The 5,280-nt window shown below is 42.6% G+C and overlaps 1 long non-coding RNA gene across 1 annotated transcript in view; it reads right to left on the minus strand.

Moving 5' to 3' along the window:
* Positions 1-311: 311 nt before the first annotated feature.
* LOC121924866 overlaps positions 312-5,280 on the minus strand; it is a 29,249-nt gene continuing 24,280 nt past the window's right edge. The window contains exon 3 of the long non-coding RNA XR_006102747.1: positions 312-354. This is a non-coding gene — a long non-coding RNA (uncharacterized LOC121924866). The remainder of the gene's footprint in view (positions 355-5,280) is intronic.

A 5,280-nucleotide genomic window follows, 5' to 3' on the forward strand; every position in this document is an offset into this window, starting at 1 on the left:
ATGGTCTGACACTTGAGGGATGTTCTGGTTGTTGTGATTTAGATTTTAAATAGGGCAAATACAAAAGGTTGCATTTATAAGAAAAAGAGCAATGAAGATACAATGCAGAGATGTGCACTAGTCAGATATACCTGTAATGTACAATATGCATGCTCTAGCTTCCCACATAATATTACATATAACCTTCTAATGTACAGATTCAACCAGTGCACCCAGTAATGTGAAGTCGAAGGCTTTCATGGTCGGCATCCATAGTTTTTTGTGGGTATCTCGGGTTATGTGGCCATGTTCCAGAAGAGTTTCTTCCTGACGTTTCGCCAGCATCTGTGGTTGGCATCTTCAGAGAATGCTTGCCTGGAAAAAAGTGGGTATATATATACTGTGTGAGCCTGGGAATGCAGGAGTGATTTGCATGTGTATTGTTCTGTGCTGATGGCTGGCCTCAGGCTGGGAGGCTAATGCAAAAGAGGATTAGTGTCTGCTAATTGGTGATCATTATCTGCTGGGAAAGCCCCTGACTCTGAATGGTTTCCCATTTGCATTTGCTGAGTCCTTATTTTGCTATTCCTCAGGACTAGTAGCCAAATTTGTTCACTTTGTTTCTTCTTTCCGGTTGAAATTATCCAGATGTTTGTGGATTTCAATGGCTTCCCTGTGCATCCTGACATGGTAGTATATGTATAGCCTGAAAAACCCACAGAAAACTATGCACTCAATAATGTTGTAAAATGAGTTTACCAATGAAAATGTGTTTTATTCCACTAAAGTTATTTCTTACATAATATTTTCAAAATAACTGATTGTTTTGTTTTGTTTTGTTTTCTGGCAAAGAGGAAGGGTGATTATATTTTGAGAACATCCCTGACAAAACATACATCTCTGAATATTAAGTATGTCCCAATGAGTTCCAATAAATGGAAACTGCTTTCTAATAAAACATTTAGGATGTCAGTCTTAGCAGTTCAAAGAAAAATAGCACTGTATCTTATGACACTTTCCAAACAAGGGTCACACTGTTATTCTAATCTAACTGCCATGGTTCCATCCCATGGAATCCTTGGTTTTGTAGTTTGGTGGGGGACAAGAGAGCTCTTGCTGAAGAATTTTAAATGCCTCTGTAGCAGAGTAGAGGTGAAGGAGGAGAGAGTTGGGGGAGTAGAGAGCGATCAGGTGGAGGAGATAGAGAGGAAGAGCCCAGGGGAGGAGCTAGAGGAGAGAGAGGAGGAGTCAAGGGGGAAATAAAGAGACAGGAAGAGAAGTGCGCGGGGAGAGGGAGTAGATGCGGAGAAGCAGTTGAGTTAGGGAGAGACAGGGTAATTCATAGCCCTCAAAGGGTTGGCCAGCCTGTATCCCTACAGAGGAGGCAGAGTCCTAGACCACCAGGACCCCATGAGGCCCTCCAGCTGAGAGACCCCAGGGAGGAAGGAGACTTCCCTTACCCTGAAGAAGGGGACTGGAGGCGGAGAGATCCAGGAGGACTAGTGAGCGAGTGGTGGGATAGTAAAGGAAGTCGGTGGGAACAAGGACCAGCACCCCAGGACTGGGAGAAGGCCGACCGAGAGCCTCTAGAGAAGCACTCAGGCGGGCGACTGACCCAAAGGGGCCCAAGGTCTGAAGACACGGAGGAGTTGGCCCAAGCCTGAATAAGGGAAGTTGTTTTTGTGTTTGCCCGAGACTGGGGACAGTTGTTTGTATGGTTCCTCTGGGTTGAGTTATTTGTTTCAATTAAAGACGCCACAGTTATTGCAAACTTTGCCTGGGAAAGTTTGTTGCGCACGTGTTGGGAAGGACTCAAGCTTCCATCATGCAGCCTGCAGTGCCAGCCCCGCCCACAGCCTATCCCCAAATTGCCAATCCCTGGATTCCATAGGTCTCAACCATGGCAGTTAAAGTGGGAAAATACTACTATAATTCTGATATATCATCATCTGAGCCTTAATTTGCTATGTCACACTATGGTTTATGAAAAGAGATACAGCCTCCCAAAATGTACACCATTAAAAATGTATTATTTTTAAAGTGCCATAAATTTTATTTTTGCCTGATCATATTCTTAAGATTTTCAGCAGAAACATATTTTTTCAGATTTCTTCACAATTGTCAAGTACTGTAAAGTGTTCTGGGATAAACTGGATTTCTGTCATGTGTCTTCAACTCCTTTCTGACATACAGTATAGAGACTCTAAGGCAAATCTATCATGGGGTTTTCTTAACAAATTTTTTTCAGAGATTTTCAGCAGAAACACTTTTTTTCCAGATACCTTCACAACGTCAAGTATAAAGATCATTGTTGTCATCTGCTTTCAACTCATTTCTGACTAAGGCAAATCTATCACTAGGGTTATCTCAGCAAAATTTGTCCAGAGAGGGTTTGCTATTGCCATACTCTGAGGCTGAGAGCATGACTTACCCAAGGTCACCCAGTGGGTTTCCAAGACTGAGTGGAGATTTGAACTCTTCTCTCCCAGAGTCCTTGTCCAACACAAGCCACTTCACCACAACAGCTACTGTACAGTGGGTAGCATCCATTTAATTGTAGAGCCACAAGTGTAGAATGCTCTGAAAGAGGGTGGTCTAGTGCCTACCTTGATGCCATAGTGGTACCAGTCAAAGATCTTCCAGTTTCCCAAACATCTATTCCAGTGAAGTATTCTCTTTCTGCATTCCTCTTGGGTCTTCTTTTATTTTCAGCACTATCAATCCTCTAACTTTGGGCTCAAACAGACAGGCCAAAATAAAGCTGCTTTGGGTCACTTTGGAAGTATGCTGTTGAAATGCTGCATGCTTTCTAAGAGACCGGAAGCTGCACCAAAGCCATGCTCCAGTCCTAAGGACTGGAGAGCAGCTTTGGTACAGCTTCTGGCCTCTTAAGATGCATGTGTCATTTAAACAGCATACCTCTAAAGTGACCCGAAGCAGTTTTATTTTGGCCTGTCTATTCAGGCCCTTTGTTTCTCCTGCTTGGCAATCCATGGCAATTTGCTCTTCTTCTTCTTCCATCCCATTTCTAAAAAGACTTACTGCCCATTCTCTGTATTGAATCTACTCTCTCTCTCTCTCTCTCTCTCTCTCTCTCTCTGATATCAAGTTGCCTCTTGACCAATGACAGTGATGTATTAATGTCTTTTACTCCTAGTCTCTACCTTCAAGTCTCAGGTCCTTGTAAGATATTTTCAAGTCAATTTTCAAGTTCAGTCTCAAGTCTGGGAGCTGACCTTAACCGAAAAAAAAGAGGCAGACACATTTCTCAGAGGGGAACAGCAAGCACGTTAAGCAATGGGCTTGAGGCAGGGCTTGGGGTCTACTGGACAGGCTGTCCCTGCTGCACATCCTTCTAAAATGTATGAAAAAATCTTTCAAAGGTTTTAGGAGGAATCTTCCACTTCAAGTCTGTTGCCTAACACATTTTCTGTTCCCCTCCAAGAAATGCACCCTGCACTCTGAAGGTGGGTCTTGCCTGCTGCTCAAAGTGAATGAAGCCAACAAGTTGGTTATTAATATATATATATGTCATTAGTGAAGTCAAGCTGAGTCAGTGCATCATTTATTGGCAAATCCAAGTCACTGAAGTGACTTTAGTCAGACTTGTATAGGAGGGGTGAAGCAGACCAACAGCTTGAAGCAGCTCCTGGATGCTCCAGCCCCAATTGGCCCCCAATCGGACAGGGGCCACTGCAAATGGACAGCCCACTCTTAAAGTGGGCTGCCAGCAAGGAGCAGATTTTCATAGTTTCTTTTGACAGCAGCCTCAGAGCTTCCAACCACATCAGAGCTGTGTATCACCTGTACATTATGCACTCAAAGGGGCTGGAAGATGCACTTTTTGACCTGTCAGTTTCAGGTCTGAGTCATTTGACTCAAGTCTACATCATTGACTTATGGTGACCTCATTAATTTTATAGAGTTTTCTGAAGCAAGGAACACTCAAAGTTGGCTTTTTCCATTTCCTTTCTCTGAAATATAGCTGATACTACTTGGTATTCATTGGTGGCCTCCCATCCAAGTACTAACCAGAACTGACCTTTCTTAGCTTCTGAAATGTGATATGACTGCTTTCTATACTGTGTGCGTTTATTAATAGTCATGCACACAAGAAAAAGCAGCAGTCGCACTTAATTTTTTTATTCAGATGTTGCTTCTTAGAAGTTATCACAGCAAACCCCTTAACATTTTCTTTGGATTCTTCTCAATCAACAAGAAATAAGACAAGACAGTATTTAAAAAATAAAAGGGAAAGGGAAAAAAAAAGGAAGGCCAGCCTCCATGAAAGGAGGATTCAGCTTGTCCCATTAATAGCTCATACTGAATCCTGAAACTGCTTTTGGATTTTGAAAGACTTTGGGGGCTCTGATCAAGGATCTTTTGAAAGGCAAACTCCTAAAAATATGCTTTCATGTATTCCTTCTTTGGAATGAACAGCTTGCGTTCATAAATGGAGGATGGACTTTGGACAAATATAAAATAACCTTCATTAAGTTCATATGTCTGAAAAGTTTCCACACAGTATCTGCAGCCATATGGACAAGTTAGGTATCAAAATACACAGTCACACTGACAAGTGCCACTTCCAGGCAAGGGATTCACTTGAGCATGGCAGTATTTATTTCAGGTAGCATACATCCAAAAATTTCCTTCAAAAAGTGATGTGTCTCTCCTGAGGTTATGCTGCCTCATAGGCTACCTTGTGCACATGATTTGTGTGTGTATCACACTCTGTGGAGCTTTGGGAGGAATGAGGGATTGCATTCTCTTTTATTCTTAAAAAAAAGATGTGAGTTGTTTAATATGCAAGAGAAACATTTTTTCTGCCATCAGGCCCATCCTTGATTAATTTGCAAAGCTGCAAAGATTTAATTAGACATTTTAGAATGCCACTTATACTGCGGGGCATTCACATTGTCACAGTACATTTTGACTTGCTAATGTTATATAAGAATGATGTTTACTATCCTGTGAACCCTATTAACAAACTAAAAAAAGTTAAGGAATCAGGTTCAGTGGATTAGAAGTACTCTTTTCTCTTGTCCTCTGGTCTAGAGTCTTTGGAGTGAAACAGACTGGCAACTTGGAGTGGCCTCTGGTCACTACAACCCCGATCAACCCCTGATCAGCTGGGAACTGCAGCAACTGGATGGCTTGCTCTTAAAGCAGGTCACTGCTGCAGTCCCAAAAGATCCACCGGCAAGGAGTGGCTTTTTGGCATTCCTTTTGCTGGCAGCCTCAGAGCAGCTTCTGGCTATGTCAGCGGTGTGGCATGCAGACGATGAACTCCCCCAAAGC

The sequence above is a fragment of the Sceloporus undulatus genome, chromosome 3 (assembly GCF_019175285.1).
Source record: "Sceloporus undulatus isolate JIND9_A2432 ecotype Alabama chromosome 3, SceUnd_v1.1, whole genome shotgun sequence".
Lineage (NCBI taxonomy): Eukaryota > Metazoa > Chordata > Lepidosauria > Squamata > Phrynosomatidae > Sceloporus > Sceloporus undulatus.